The sequence below is a fragment of the Motacilla alba genome, chromosome 3 (genome assembly GCF_015832195.1).
Source record: "Motacilla alba alba isolate MOTALB_02 chromosome 3, Motacilla_alba_V1.0_pri, whole genome shotgun sequence".
NCBI lineage: Eukaryota > Metazoa > Chordata > Aves > Passeriformes > Motacillidae > Motacilla > Motacilla alba.
The window spans coordinates 20842445-20859471 of record NC_052018.1 but is presented as its reverse complement, the minus strand read 5'-3'; the positions used below and the strand labels follow the sequence as shown (position 1 = coordinate 20859471).

The following is a 17027-nucleotide window of genomic DNA, read 5'->3' as shown; positions in this document are numbered from 1 at the left end:
TTGACACTTTTAAAAATAAGTGTAATACAGTCTCCAAAAGACACAGAATACAATAGATTAGGTTTTAAACAGCAAAAAAATTGGGACAACATTTAAGTTTCAGATAAAGGTGTCATTTTTTAGGCAGGTTTGCCCTACATTCCATCTTTCTCACGAGAAAAGGCAGGATGCCACTGTCCAAAAGCTTGCATGATTTTTCTGGTGGATCCCCTACACATCCTACCTGCATTCCATTCATATGAGCCAGGGCTTTTTAAACTGCTGCTCCATATATCATCAGATAAATTACAAACTTTCTGGTTTAAATATTCCAAATAAAAAAAGCATCATACAGGCTGCGGGTGTCCAGCCCCGGCAGCAGCAGCAGCTCCGTGAGGGGAGGCCGGGGCAGCCCCAGTGGGACACAGCTGGTTCCAGCCAGACACAGCCGGTTCCAGCCGGACACAGCCAGACACAGATGGTTCCAGCCAGACACAGCCAGACATAGCCGGTTCCACCTGGACACAGCCGGTTCCAGCCGGATCCAACCGCCACCGCAGGGCGGGCCTCATGGACAGCGTGCGTAAGGAGGGGCAAAAACGCTGCACAAATGGTGGTGAGGAAAAGGTTAGTGAGATAGAACTTCAAAAAACCCCAAACCAAGCATGTGGGCATGAAGGTGAGAGCAGAAAGGAGGAGGGGCTCCAGGCACCAAAGCAAGAATTCCCCAGCAGCCCGTGGAGAGGACTGGTGGAGCAGCCACAATGCAGCCTCTGAAGACCCCACGCATAGGCAAGTTGGTCATGAAGGACCCATGGAAGGACACGTCAGGAAAGATGTGTGTTGAGGAGAGGCAGAGAGGAGGTTTTATGGATGGACTCCTATCCCTATGCCCCATAGCCTTGGGTGGCAGAGGCCAAGGAGTCAGGTATAAAGGAATAAAGTTGAGCCTGGGAAGAAGGAGAGGTCAGGGGAAAGGAGTTATTTTCAGTTTTCTTTGCTTCTCACTATCCAAACTTATTTTAAATTGGCAATACAGTACGTTAATTTCCCCAGGCTAAGTCTGTTTTGCCCATGATGGTAATTGGTAAGTGGTAATTGGCAAATTCTCTGTTTAATCTCATTCCGTAAACTATTTTCTACCTCATCCTGCTGAAGGAATGGAATGAGAGGTGGCTGGGTGTGGTCTGGAGGTTGACCAAGGTCAACCCAGCACAAGGACTGAAATCAGAAATACACACTCTTTCCAGAAATTAAATCATCACATCAGTTATTTTGTTAATGAAATAAAAAGCACTGCTTTGAGTCGATACAGAAATAAATCACAGTTGTAAAGGTTTGTATTTATGGCTAACATTAGAGGTTAACAGATGAATGTTTAGCAGTTTTTTATAGCAACAATATTCCAAAAAATTGTTAAATAGCTCAGTCCTGCTCCTTTCTCTTGCTGCAGGCTGAAAAGAGGGAAAGCCTTCATCTGCTTGAGGTTATCTAGCAAAATTTTCATACCACATAGAGAAATGGATTCCAATATTTGGCATAGACAACTTATTTCAGTATTGCAAGAAACATGTTTAACCCCTGCCGTGCATCAGTGGCAAATGGAAGGACTCCATGAGCAGAGTACATGGCAAACAGGCCATTTTATCTAGTTCAAGCTAACTCAGGGAAATCAAATCAACTCTCCAGACTAAGATTTAGTTATAGAGATGTAAACTTGGAATAATTTAAACTAGTGCCTTAGTGGTTCAAAAGACAGTGTGCTTCATATAAATGCCAAATCACTAACTCCTTCAGCAGACCAGATCTCCTATTCTACGAGAAGATGATATATAAACATGTTCTTATTAATCCACATGAATCAACATTCTCTTGCTGAAAATAAGGATCTTTGAACTCTCAGTTCAGATTTATGCTAAGTTCTTGGGCAAGGAGCTTACACTTATTTCTCTCCTCAAAAGCATATGCTGCTTATATCTTACCACAACATTAGACCTGTCTTTTATTCTTTTAAAATACTAAGCTCTTTTTTTAATGTTGCCATTACTAGTGAAACACCACTTTTTGTTTTACTCTTGTTCTAACAGAGAGAAAAAAAAGCTATACAAAAGTCCTCAAAAAGTCTCCAGCTGATGCAAGATTGCTATAATTCTAAATTGTCCAGGTTTCTTTTGATGCATAGAATATGTGAAGAAAACCAAGTCATCTTTGGAGAATGTATTTTAAAACTTTCCTTGAACAATCTCATTAATGTTGTGTGGAGCCTGGTTTTGAACTTTTGAAAAAAAAGCTAACAGGTTCTCTTGGCATCTTAATTTACTCCATAGCCTCATGAATATAATTTTTAATAGATACTTCTTACAAGTCAGTAGGAGCTAAGGTTTAACTGGCAATGGGTTGAGTAGAAAGAACCACGTTTATGTCTTCTAGGTGGATATCAGGGTAAATTTACATACAGTTTTGTCTACTAGGAAGTATCCCATTGATTTGAATGAGAGGACCTATATACTTTTGCTAAAAAAAAAATTAAAATCACACAAACTTAATTTTGAAACCAGCCTGTACAATACTCAGTTGGACATGTGAATCTATTGATTTTGTAGGTTTAGGAAACATTTGGTAGATCCCTACTTCCCTTTACTTGGGCACATTGTTGTCTTCTTCCTCTCTTATCCTATACAACTTCTCTGTAAAAGTGTCCTTCATTTAAAGGGAACAGCTGCTTGCACAGTAATCACAGTGTCCCCTTCTGTGTTGGAAACTGTACTTCAGAATCCTGTTCTCAATTATTATTTTTCTGTTCATGACACATCACAGCTGTGTGAATAAGACCACTTAAAGTTAAGGATAAAAACATTAATTTAAATTATTTTATATGGAGGAATCTCTATTATTCAATATGCAATACGGTCTTGATCTGTTCACAGATTTTAGTGTCTCTGAAAAAATTCAAACCATATCAGCTCTGTCTGACTTCCCATGGAGCAGGGGCACAGGTGCCATACACACATGACGAGAAACTGTGCAGTCCTCCAGCCCGAAATTCTGTTAAAATCTCATCTTTTCATAACCAACTGACTACCTCTAATTGGATTCTTAATGGCACACTGCCTGGAAATTCAAATGTGGCCTCTCTTGATTTCAGAGTAACCCATTTGAACACAGACAGTTAAAGTGACTTGTTAAGACCATTTAACATGAATGAATATTCTAGAAAGCAAGAAATTATATTACTTCACCCTTAGGGGTTAGGGAGAAAAAGATTCATATTGTATTCATAAAACTGGCACCGTTAAAGGAAAAAGACATAGCAGTTGATCAGATCATATTGAGCTGTTAATAGAATTCAGAACTGAAATCAGTAAAACAGAAATTGTGCCATTACATTAGCTTAAAAACAAAATCTTTTGAAATACAGTTTTAAATATTTGAGTTAACTTCCAGGGCTGTATGCTACTTGTGCCTAGGATTTGTCCTCCTTTTGTCTCATGCAAATACAGTATAGCATATGCAGGCTAACTGGCTTTCTCAATGCTTCAAAACAAAAATGAAATTAAGTGTAGAATTTGTTAAAGAGTTGCCCTTTCAAGAACTTCCTTACAATAGTCTGGAGCCAAATCCCAGCAGCTGCAGTGTGTGTCTTCAATATATTTTCAATTTCAAAACCTTAAATTTTGGAAGCTAATGCAAATCTGCATTCTTTATTAGGTCTTTAAGTCTGCCCACACTTGACTACTGCTGTAATTTTATGTTTTAAATCTAAAGAAATGGAAAATACAGTTGAAGATGAGTTTTGAAAGTGAGCATATTAGTGGCCAGGTTCCCTAATGCCTTCCCTGATTTCTGTATGCAGTCATTTTCACCTGACTTCTTCAGAATCTCAGCATATTGACAGAAGAGAATCAATGGAAATGTCTGCCCTTCTGTGAGGATGATTTCCCCTTCCTTAGCATAGAAAGAAACATATATGAACACCATCAGATGTAATTTCTATCCATTCATGTCAGTCGTGCTTCCCAAATATATCAAAGGGGCAACTTCTGCACCTTTATCTCAAAGAATACAGCCTCCTGCTACCTGGAAAAGTATTGCCACCCATACTTTACAGAGGAATGACTTATAAGGAAACAGTTTGAGCTATTAACAACCAAAAACATTTTCAGCATAGCCACATCTTCACCCTTCACTGAGGTGCCTGAAACACTTGTCCTGCTCTTTCTTCCCCAAATACCTGTGTAATTTATCATTTTATTGTCACTGCTAATGGCATGATCAAAAAAGTGAAATAAAAATATCTGAATGAAAGGGATTAATCTGGCAAAACAAGTCAAAATTACTGTTTTGCTACTTTTCTGAAAAAACATGTATTGATCCCTCAGGGGCATGGCTTACAAAGCAGTGGCTTTGCATGAAACAATGAAGACTGAAGTATTTATGAGCCAGCTAAATTTCAGCCTTGTGTGAGAGTTTGGGAGATGCTGTTAATTGTCCATATATAAATTAAGAGTGGAAGCTTTAGAATTATTAGTCAACAGTTGTATTAACTTCAGAATCCCATCACTATACAATCATTATTAGTACAAAATCCATCTTTTGCTGATTCTGTTATTTAAAATGTGCTCGGGTATTGAAAATGCTTAACTGAGAATTGTGTACCCACATTTAAATGTGTTAGAACCAGAACTGGGACCAGACTATGTATGTCATTAGAGCTCCAAGCTTGGGCAGCAATTGTAGTGTGTGTGTGGCCACGGAGTAGAACAATGAGCTGAGTTGAGGAAAGGCACCAGGAGGTCTTTAGGGTCCTCCCTGGCTCCTGTGGCCTGTGCTATCTGGCACTATCTCAGGGGGGCACATACTGCTTTTTCTGGCTCTCATACTGGAAGAGTGTGTGTGTCTGTGCATTATGTGTATATGTGTGTGTGCACATGAATGCACACAAATGCCTGTTACTGCTCACACATTTCAGCATTCCTGGGTGAGAACAGGTATAGAAGACATGAGATCCTAGGAGAACAAGAGAAATCAATAGTGAACCTCGAGATTACATTGTTATGAATATATATCTGTTCTTGCTTCCTGAAGCATAAATGTATCCATAAAGCCCCATGCTCAGATCAGACACAAGGGGTTTAATTCAAAGCAGTAAGTGTCTAGATAAGAAATCTAGGGAATTCTGTCTGAGATGCATGGGACTGATTAGAAGCAGGCACCAACTGCACAACAGGCACATAAGGGATCCATCAAAGTAGTACTACAGCCAGCTTCAAGGGACACCAGACACTAAAGGCTGTGTTGCTGTGCACAGTTCCAGGAAGGAAGTTTCCCAGGTTAGAAAGCATTTCAAGTTCATGCTTGTTTTCATCTAGAATTAACCCAAAATTTAGACCAGGAAAACTTAACAAGCTTTTTAATATTTCTCTGGATGTAGATCTGATTTAAAATGTTATTTTTGGAAGTTAGTCTTACTCCTAGTTCCAGATTTTTTTGTAGATCAACCTAGCTATCATCTGGTGTGCTTTAAAACAGAACTGCATGCACACAGAGAAAAAAGGAATATAATTTATAAAAAGCCCTGTTCAGCTTGTCTCTGCATGTTTTTGGAAAAAGAATGTCTTGTTAAAGCTATGGTTTGGAGTGCGGCCACAGAAAAAGCCAAGTCAGCACAACCAGGCACACTTCGGGCACAGAGTGGGAAGGAACAAGTGTCGGTGGCAGGATGTGAACCTCTTCAGATGAATCGGCTGAAGGAATAATGAAATGGTACCACAACTTCAATATGTGGCAGTATGGTTAAAATATGGAGAGATTAAAGCTTAGACAGCACTTCAGAGCAATAGCCCAAATTAATTGTCTAATTGTAAGGTATAATTTAAGCTTTAACTAAGTCTATGAAAATGTATGCAGACTACATATTTATGAGAAAGATTCCATTGACTACATATAATCAATAAAATCAAGATTCCCTATGAGATTCAGCTATTTAGCCTGCCAATCTTTATGACACTACAGTCTTATTCCTCTTGGTTTAAGATGTTTTTTCCTTTCAGCTTCTATTATGGCTGCACAAATGGGAAGAAGCCAAATGATTGCACTGAGGAAACAATAAAGCTGAATAGATACAGAATGCTGTCAAACACACAGGGTGAACAGAAAAAAAATGTTTTTAATTTCTTTTAGTTCTTGCCTGTTACTTCTATCAGCCGTAGGACAGAGGGAAGGGAAATAAATCAGATGCAAAAATAGTTGTCCTGATGACAACACCCCACTTGAAGAGCCATTAATAAAACTTAGAGGACCAAAATGCATGAAAAATAAAAAGGATTAGAAATTTATTTCTGCAGACATTTACAGAACAGCTCTTGAGTTCTGTGCCCTCTCCTAGCCATGCAGGTGATGTGAATGGTGAGGGGTATTTTGGGGGAGTTTAACCCAGTCATTTTCTCTAGGACAGCCAGCACAGAAAAAAGCTTTCTAAGAATAAGTACCTCTTAGGTGCCTGATAGATTAAAAACAAGAACATCTGAACTAGGCCCACTCCTCAAAGCAATGCCAAACTCACTTCCCCCTCCAACCCCGCAGCAAAATTTCTGTAGGAGATAAAATACCTCCATTTGGGTTTCCTTGTCATCACATAGAGGGGAGCAGCCACAGTGAGGGAGTGTGACTGTGACTGTGTGCTGAAGTAACATCTGATCACCAACACCTGCTTTCCTTTCAGATCCTGGCATTTCAGATGTGGGACCCCAAACGGGTCCCGGCAGCAGGTGCTGTGTGGTGCTACATGCAGGCAGACAGCACAGCCTGGGGCACACAGCACCTGGCTGCCCTAAGCCATGTGCTTGCCATGCTATCGTTTGTGCCGTGCTGCTGGAATATTTTATCTTGATGTGCCTGGCCTGCCCTTGCCCCTCCTCTCTCTGTGGGGAGAGTACATGAAGTCTGGAAGTTCTCTTCCTCTTCGTGAACTGCTGTGAGATTTTTGCCCACAGGAATAGCACCTGGGTCTGACAAGCAAAGAGCAGCCTGATATTTTCTGGCCTCTGTTATTAAATGGTGCATTGCCCTTATCATGATCCTAGTTAAGCCAGTAAGTGTTTTGCCATCAGCTTCAGCAGAAGCGTGTTCAAGCCCTAGAAACCAAGGATTTGATGATGGTAGGTCACCTAGAAAATGAACTGAAAATTTTAAAGGATGTTGTTGCTCTTGTATCAAATGTCATATTGAGTGCTTAGAACTGGGAGGACAAACAACAGATTACTATACAGATCAGCTAAAACTTGAACCTAGTGACAAAGAATGCCTTTTCTCAGAGATCATGGAAACACATGACTCCTAAATAATTTTTCTGCTTTGAATCTCTCTCTTTAGTTTGATGGGCAATGGTCACCTTCAAATTTTTGACTTTAATACTGCAAGTAACTATTGCTACTACAAAAGCTGCAGTGGCATTTATTATTTCCCTGCCATTTCTGTGAAGATGTTAATGGCAACTAAGATGCAGTTTCACTTTCCTTCAGTAAAAGAAATCTATGAATTACTATGTGGTTTTCTGTGTACATCACTGAATGCTCTACTGTGCAGGTTGTCTGACAGTAACGGACTTGTTACCCTATTTGTACCTTGGTAATGTACTGCTAAGAGGAATTAATAGCTTGCTGTGCAGAACTACTTTGCTGGCATTCATACTGTCATGTACAATTTTCAGGCTTTATTATCAATTTTGCAAGCGTATCTGTCAAAAACAATTAAATTCTACAACAGATATAATTTTTATTGCACAAATCTATGCAAATCTTTCATTGTTGCAGGTATGAATATTTTATATTACACAAGGAGAAACTAAAAGGAATTCAATTTAATTTAGCCATGGGGCCTCCAGTCAAGGATGTGTGGTTTTGTATGTACTCCAGACCTTTTCACTGTTCTTGGGCAGAATTCCTAAAGTATTTATAAAAAGAAAAAATGAAATGCCTGTTGTATCCAAAGAAAATTAAGCTGGCACTTATGGACCTTCTGCGATGGTAAACGCTTATCACTGAACAGAACTTTTTTCTAAAATAAGTGAAAAAAGCCAGCTAATTTTCCTTACTACTCTAGAATAATGCATTGGGATTTTATTTTTGATAGCCATGTGGATCCCATATTCTTTCCTCTGTGTTCAGACTTAGCTTTCTTTATATTCACATTAGAGACATCTATCTGGTCTCATTTGTACTAAACTCATGAAACTTGAATGTACCGAAGTCCACTTATTTGTGATTTTCCTTGATGAACTCCAGCATAAACTCAAGCTTTTCTTCTTGAAACGAGAACCAAATTATTAACTACATAAATTTATTGCAATGACAAAGCCAAGAGCAAAATATTGAATATATAAGATGAAAAATCCCAAGTATATAGATCAAAAAGTTTTCAGAAAAATATGACTGAGACTTCTAACGCATTGACAATAATAGAATGCCAGAAATAATAAGCAAGATTTGTGGAGCATAACTAACATGACGTAATCTATGCTACGGAGTTCTATGACTCCTCCACATATAATTTAAAAACTTATTAGCTAAAGCACAAGTGAGACATTGTATACCCTGTGCTATGGTCATTTCTCCTTCTGTATATTCTTTTAATGTTAAGAACTGCATATACTGTTTTAAATATAACAGATGGGTTGCTTTTATTTTTGTGCCCTTTGGTGTGTTTATTGCTCCAACTATGTTGATTATATTTTCTGTTATTTTTAGATTATTTTATTATTTATAACAATCAGCTGCTTTCCTTTAGTGGGAATTATAATAGATGGAAAACTGGTAAAAAATTATTAATGCATTTTTGGGTTTTTGGAAAATAAAATTTCAAAATAGCAGGTGGGCTAATAAACGCAGTGACTACACAATTATTTCTTTTATCTTTGTTCCCCAAAAGATGCACCCTGAAAACCAGTCAATATCTGAGATTTGATCAGCTAAGCTACATAATAGTTGCATGTCTGAAATACAGTGTATACAACTTGGCCTCTACTCATTATCTGCCTGTTTCCTTTAGCTTTCGCTTAATACACACAAAGGAAATCTGTGAAAATGTTTTCATTGTTCTAGATCACTTTAAGAAGGCTTTACAGTAAAAATGCTTCTGTGAAACATATTAAGTAAATCTCATTATGTAACTAATTCAACAAAATAGTCTATATTCTGTGTTTTTTCTTGAAAAAGCAAACAGTCTTATCAGGCTCAGTACTGCTGTTTAATCTGCTCATGTGTTGAAGCACCTTCACCGCCTGCTAGTATTTTAAAATAGCATGTTTTGTTCAAAAAAATGATGCCAGTAGTCACAAACTTTGCTAAACACACGGATTTTGTATACCTAGCAAAAGGTTTGTTTGACTGTTTTCACATTTCAGAAGATACCTTTTAAAGTGTACTGTACTGGGAACTACATGATCATGTTGGTCACTTGTTGCTAAATAGAAAGGATGTAGTCTGTCTCAAATGACAGAGAAACATGACAGATATGGATCCATGAACTAATTGTGATCAAATGCAGGAACTGATATTAATGCATGCCTGTAAAATAATAATGTTGATACCACAGAAATAAAACCTTCAAACTTCTCCACAGCAGTGAAAAAAACAATATAAATTGCAACTTGTGAATTGATGACAGCCAGTCTGAACCTTTATTCTTATTTTTTACAGACCTCTCTTTTTTTTCCTTTGTGGTTTTGTTCCTGCATGAACTTTCAAAGAGCAAGCTATTTTACCTGCACATCAGAAATCTATACTCAAAAATAAAAATTTATTGATTTTTGATGGGCATATCCAAAACTAGAAGGGCTAATATTCATTGAAAAAGGAACACCCCAAACATCTACTGTTGAAAAGTTTAGAACATGACAAGGAGAAAAATACATACAGAGAATACTTCCCTTATTGAAACATTTCAAGGCATTTGAGCCCTATTCACTTGCTGCAAAGTTGCCAGTTCTAAAACCAGAACTGAATGAATTTTACTGAAGACCCAGTAACCTAGTGATCCTCCAGACCCCTGCTTAAAGGTAGGTTTCTCAAAAAAAAAATCTTATATCAAATCTTAACCCTTACTGTGCAATTAACATTAGGTATCCAAAAGAGTGCATACTATGTGTGTGATCACAGCATTCACTTTTTAAAGCTAATTAAAGAATATTTCTGTTCAATGGCACTTTTTGTTAGCAACATTCTTAAAATGTAAAGGCTCTCATCAGTGTGCAGCAAAAATATGGGGTTTTTTGCTCTTATCTCATGTAGTGCACTTGATAAGGAGTACTACTGAATCTTCTGCACGCTGCATTACAAAGAAAACTGTCTTTCTGTAAGGCATTTTCTCTCCACTGCTTTCACATGAAATAAGGGCTCTAGTAGCTGAACGTATCTGACTGTATTAATACTCAAATAAAAACTGAAACCCTTCTACTTTATCTGAAGTATAAAGCCCTGAAAAGATTTTTGCTTTTTCAATTGTGTTCACTGCAATAAAGGTTAATATTGAACTGAACTTATCCTAATCTAGCATCACATGTTAAGTTCCAAATCTCTGCATGTGATCTATTTTCTTCTTTATTGTTGAAATTAGAGAATAGGTAAAAGGATGGCAATATTATTAAAAATATCACAGCAAAAGCATTTTACTTAAAGACAGTTCAAACCTATTGCTTTCATGAGTAGAAAAAAAACCATGGTGCAAAGTGCTCAGGAGAGGGAAGAGACTAGCATCTGTTGAAAATTAACTACTTCAACATTAATTAACACATCATTTTCTACCTGATGAGATGGTGTTGTAGAAAGTATAAATTGAAGGCACAAGAGTAAGAAATGAGTCATCTTTGACTTACCGTATCAAAGACTATTGCTGTATTGCAGTCAGCATCCAAACACAGAGCATGAAGCTTCTCACAAATCAGAAAAAATACACAATCAATGAACAAGTCAAATTCATTGTAAAAATAAAGGCCAGAGATTAGAGTATGTATCCAAGGGTCTGGTTAGTCACAGCTTTGACTAGCCTGCTACAGAGCTCTGCAAAACAAGTATACTGCAGCAGTGTGGCAAGCATAGGATTGCAATGCATGTCCCATATATTCAAGCATAATAGAAAACATGGTCTGGAGCTTATTCCATGTGGAAGTGGGGTTTGTTTTATGCAGGCAGAAAAAAGAAAGGTTCTTTTCCCACATAATAGAATTAGAAATGAAGATTTTTCTTGATTATTGTACACAATAATTCCCCAGGATATCAATTACATAAAGCAGGTGCCTCTGTCTCCTGTTTCCCAGATAAATGCCTGTAATCTCATTTCACAAATGATCCTATTTAGACAGGAGCCACCTATTGTGATGATATCATTTGCTCTAGTATCCATAAATGGGCAACTTCCTACAAAACGTCATGACTACTGACGACACAAATTTTTATAATATTGAGTGGGCAGGGTGGCTGATGGGGTCCCATCAATCTACAACAGCTTCTTCTGATGTGATACCACGAATCCTGCATAATCACATAAAAGACTGTAAATGAAGAGGAACATTAAACCTCTCTAGTAAAGCTCATTTAAAAAAAAAAAAAAAAAAACCCCAAACAAAACCCCCACACCTAAAACTGGGAAAAAAACCCTGGAGAGGTAGTAAAGGCAGATAAAACATAATGACAGAGCAGTGGCACCTTTTCAAATGCCTTCGGCACTCTCAAGGATACTGGTAGATATGAACAAAATCACTCTCAGTTAAGAAGTGTAGCTGTCAGTTTCTTTTTAACAAATAATAAAAGACTGGATATCCTTTTCCCTTGCAAATTTAAAATATGCACTGACAGCAAAAAGGACCAGTGCTTCAGTGATACACAAATTAGCCCACTCTTAGTGAATATTTTTTAGAATTAGCAGCTGCTTTTTACAGGAGCTTGGAATATCAACAGTGTATCAAATTACCCTTAGACTCTTTGAAATCCAGGCTGCTAGGCAGGCTTGCTTCATGCACTAGCAACACGGATTTGATTTCTTACATCAGTGTTTTCTTAAGAAAAGCCATTCCATTAAATATATGTATTTGGGAAATAATATAATACTCACAGATAGCTGAAATTAGTCTCCATCTGCCTGCTTTAACACACAGAGATGTGAGGAGAGTTAAAGGTGATAGTGCTCACTTGCCTACCCACCCTTTTCCCCAGGGACTCAGTTGTGCCTAGAGGCTAAAGCAAATTGCCTAAGAACTTGTATTTAATATTTTTCCTGGCAGAAATTGGTATGAACTTCAGAAGAAGGTCCCCTGGTTAAAAGAAAAATTACCTCAGGGCATTTTTCAACAGGATCTCCACAAATCTTGGTTTACTTACTCCTGCTTTGAACAGACTAAGCTGCATCTAAACAGCTTCTTAATACACAGGAAGAAATGCATTCGGATGCATCCGCATTCATGTTTGGACAGCACTCACCAGAACACCAGTCAAGCTGGGGTTTCAGGCTGGAAAACTTTAAAGCTTGAAAGCAAAAACCCCAAGAGGACTTTATATACATTTCCACTGATGTAGTTCCAGCAAAACAGAGTCCACCTCTCGAAATCCAGCCCCTCCACTGTACATTCCCTTCTAACACTTTGCCTTTATCTTATAGTTTCCTTGGACCAGGGACCGCCCTCTACTAAATTTCTGTATTACACATAGAGAGGATCTCAAAGGCAAGGCAGTGCAAATTTTAATAATAAAAGCAACTCTTTCAGAGTTGACTCCTACCAGAGTGACTCACTTCAGATCTAGATAGGTTGAAAGCAAAATCTGAACACAGCATCCATGGCTACAAGACACAGTATGCTGTCAAAGCAGAGAAGTCAATGGGTTTTTTACAGGCACCCTAAAGAGAAGAACTCCTTCCTCAGAGATTGAAAACATTGGAGAAAACAACTTCAGAGCACTCAGTAGCCATTTAGATACAAGCAGGTTCTTTTCTTCTCCCTCCCTCCCTCCCTCCCTCCCTCCTGTGCTTGTCTTCCAAGACAAGACTAGCTGATCTCCTTAAATATTCTGTTTAGGAAAAGACAGAAGCACAGCTTTGGCTCTGGATATCATAACCCCTCCATTTCAGTACTGGGTGGAAATAGAAAATCATATACTCTGTGTATCCAGATGGCACAAATATTTTCCATGTGTTTCCATGACAAAAGACAAAGATAACACAGGAAACAGTTAGAAAGTAGAAGCATGTGTGAGTGTAACTGAGATTGATGGTCCAGAAGTTTCTCTCTTGGCTACTCAAAAGCTGATGAAATGGAAATGAGGAGAAGAAATAAAGGCAGAAAATAGCTAAAAATAAAATTAATCACTGCTTCATCAAATTCAGGCTTGCCTTGGGAAACACCAAATGTCTGAATTTCTTGTTAAGGTACAGTCTTTCAAGGCTGTTCCCGGGATGTAGTAGGCAAGTAGATGCCGTCTTAAAACAATACCTTTTTCAACATCTGAGCCAAGGGATGTCACCATTCTTCTTAACCTAGATTTGAGCTTACCATGAACACAGTGATGAGCTCAGAGCTCATTCCCATGCAGAGGAGAATGTTAAACACGGTCCATGGAAGATGCCTCAATGGTTCTGATCTGTGCATAAAGGCTTCTAAGCTTTACAAAACATAGAGCTAAAGAGAATGGAGCATCACTTCCAACAGTTCCCATTTGCTGAGGCAGATATTGTGGGAAAATACTCCAAGCATATTGCTGTCTCAGGAAGGCCTGAAGGGTTATACTGAAAGGATGAGTCACTCCAGTGAAAGCAAGCTGCACTTGGTCATGGAGAGATTGTCATGAGCCACATCTAATACTAAGCAAGTACAGTGGACATCTGATAAAACTGCAGACCACATAACAGAATATTCTACCCCTCTTAAGGTCTTTCCTTTACATGTGGGATCTTTGAAATACTCTGATATCCTAACAAATAAGTCTAAATGTCCTTAAACCACCTTTGAAATTTCTACTGGTCTTTGTTTGGTTTGTTCTTTCTACCATAACTGGAAACTAGATCTCTCCAGACATTACAGCTGATAAATCTGAACATTTCTGGGCAAAGAATTAGAAAGGCTGGATCTTCTTTAAAATGTCTGGGCTTTCCACTAATTAGAGCTTAAACCTAAGTTATAGAACACTAGTGGATTATTGAAACTCCATTCTGAAAGGCAGGAGACAGAAGGAGGTTGCATTCTAAAACACCTACTGATATTTTAGTAGATAGTCTCTAAAGCAGAGACAAAACAAATTGTTTCAGTTAAATGAGTTTTTCTGCTGGTTTGAGTAACAAGAAACCCTGCCATCTCCAGTAAGTATCATTGTAACCTATATTAACTATACCAAACCAACATAAAATTATAATAAAAAAAATTCAATGCTGTCGTTTTAAACTGCAAACAGCTAACAATCAGTACAAATAAAAAGTGAATTCTTACATGCCATCTTTTTCCAGAAGTAGAGTGGGAAAATAGCTACTGCACATTGTGTGATGCTTCCTTTAATTGTATTACTTAGGCCACCCCATGTGCATATTGATTAACAAGGCTCACACTAACTAAAACAAGGAAAAGCTTTATAAGAACTTGCACTTCTACTTGTTTCTGTAGCAAACAAACAGGAAAATTAAGCAAGAATCTTGGACAAGGAAATTTTAGTCTGCTATCCTTCATAATGATTGCAGCCAAGATCAAAAATGCTAAGGGCTAGAAGTTTTACCCGCATTCTTTTAGCCAGATCTACTCTTGAGGAGCTGAACTGAACTGATGGGATCCATTGAACAGACACCAGGCATCACATTTCTGTACCTAATCAAAGACTCTCCCTTAAATCCCTCTGAGATTCATCACTTCGCTTTTCAACAGTGCTATGAAAAACTCAAAGGGGCGTTTCAGCCTCATAAGGCCAAATTTAATTTGTTATAATGTAGCAATGTTGATGAAGAATAATGTGCAGTTTTTAATTACTCCTTAAAAACCTATTTCTCAACAAAAAACTAGATATATCAATTACAGGTATCACAACTAAATAAATTCTTAAGAATGATAATAATCACAGTAAATTATTACTTAATGCCTAAAACAGTCAGAAAAAAGTTTTGTTCACAAGCTCAATTTTATACCACCAGCTGCTGATGTCCCAAAGAAAATTTGAATTTCACATTTCTTTAGCAATACAGGTATAAAAAACAATCTACCAAATAAAAAAATTACATGGTCTGATAGAAAAAAACCAAAAAACCAACCAAACCAAATTTTCATTTCTATATGAATATTAAAATAGTTGAAAGCAGAAATTTTCTAAAAAAATAGAGGAGGCCTTTGCTTTGCTTTTTAAAATCTGGTTAGCACAATTGTTGATTGATAAGGGACAATCATGATTTGCATCTAGTGACTCTTCTAAATGAAACAGAATTTTTTGGGAAGTAGGAAGAAAAAGATAAAAAAGTTCTGCCTGATTTCCTTCTGTCTGTGAAACTGTTTATTTTACTAAGTCATTTCCTTTTCAAATGAACTCCCCACTTCTTTGCAAGGCAGCTGCATTGAAACATTTATGGCCCTAAAGTCTGTTCAAAATACTATTTAATATAAGTAGTTCTCTTCTACCACAGAACTTGATACTGTAGGATGCCTGGTAGGTTTTCCAGAGGTCAGATGTTTGGTAGGTTTCATCCTCATAGTCAAAAAAATCTAATTCTTGGAGCATTTCAGATCTGGATTCTCTATAAATTACAGCTATTGTGACAAAACATTGCCTTTGGCAGACAGGACTTCTAGAGAGAGAGTTTTCTTCAATTAAGGTCAAAGCTATAAAATTGTACTAACATTGACCAGCAAAGCTATGGCATGGCCATACCATTGGCATGAAAATGAGAGGGTTCTTGCAGGTTAGGATGTCAGAAATTCTTCATATTTTGATATATCAAAGTGGAAGATGCATCTGTGAGCAGGGTAGCTTTGTGAACAATGATCCCTCACTCATTTGGAGGCAAGACTGTAAAAACATCTGACTGCCTTTTAATGCAAGTGTTGAAGAACAGCTGTAATAACAACGAAGAGAAAGGCAATCCTGAAAGACCATATACAAAAAATATAGCAATTCCTTCTTTTAAAGATAATGAGTTTGCTTCAAAAATTGCACTTTTTTCTTCTTACCAACATTGTCACAGAGCTTAAGTTAGAGGCTTTCAATATCCTCTCCTTCCTTCCTTCCTGAGCTTCCTTCCTTCCTGTGCTTCCAGCCATTTCTTTGCAGTAGAATTTTCAGAATGTACTCAAGAAATTGGTATCTCAAAAATTATTATTGTAAATGAAAAAGAAAAAGTAGCCACCTGGTCTCCCTGCATGTTTAAGCTTAGAGCAGTTAAGAACTTTCTCAACTTTGCACTGTTTCATTTTGACAAACTTTATAACAGGGCCATTTTTTACCAATTTTTCTCAAGTAACACTGCTTCAGAAACCACTAATCTGTGAGTGTTTGTGTAGGCTTTCTTTTTTTGTTTTGAGCAAAAATAGTTATCAGTGATTTGTGATAAATGACAGGCTTTATTTTTTCTTTTTGCTTTCTGATCTATGTCCTTTGCCAAACACAGTTCCTTCACTTTAAGTCCTGTGTTCCTTGCCTTTACTTCCCCTTTTCCTCCTTCCCAATTTTTTACGTTCAAATAGACAAAAAAATTGATGTGAAAATAGATTAAAAATTATCTTTTCCTATCTGGTTTTTGATTTTACACGTATCTGATGTCTTTGAAAGATAATCAGTAGACTTTATGACAAAAATGAAGATGCTGTTCTAAAAAAGCATTCCGGAAACCATGGAAAAAATAGAAGAGGAAGGACTTGAAGATGACTGAAGTATGATCAGGTTAAATCTCATATAAAATCATCTGTTCTCCCTTGACAAATTTTTGGGAAAGGTGGAGAGAGACATGACAGCAGGTCCAGATAGTTCAAAGGCTTTCAAAGGGTCTGGAGAGCCCAAAGGAGGCACCTCGCATGGTGAGGCTCCAAGTTGAAGCAC

At 37.6% G+C, this 17027-nt stretch overlaps 1 protein-coding gene across 19 annotated transcripts in view; it reads right to left on the bottom strand.

Annotated features, from left to right (window-relative positions):
• The window catches only part of DLGAP2 (DLG associated protein 2), a 445650-nt gene that overhangs the window by 306245 nt on the left and 122378 nt on the right, over positions 1-17027 (bottom strand). For 4 of the 19 annotated variants that reach the window (XM_038132415.1, XM_038132418.1, XM_038132421.1 and 1 more), the window contains exon 1: positions 10850-12937. The exons of 14 other annotated variants lie outside the window; for them this stretch is intronic. The gene's annotated coding sequence lies outside the window, so the exon portion shown is untranslated. Of the gene's footprint in view, positions 1-10849; positions 12939-17027 lie in introns of those variants that run through there. One more of the 19 variants, XM_038132405.1, reaches the window with a different exon arrangement.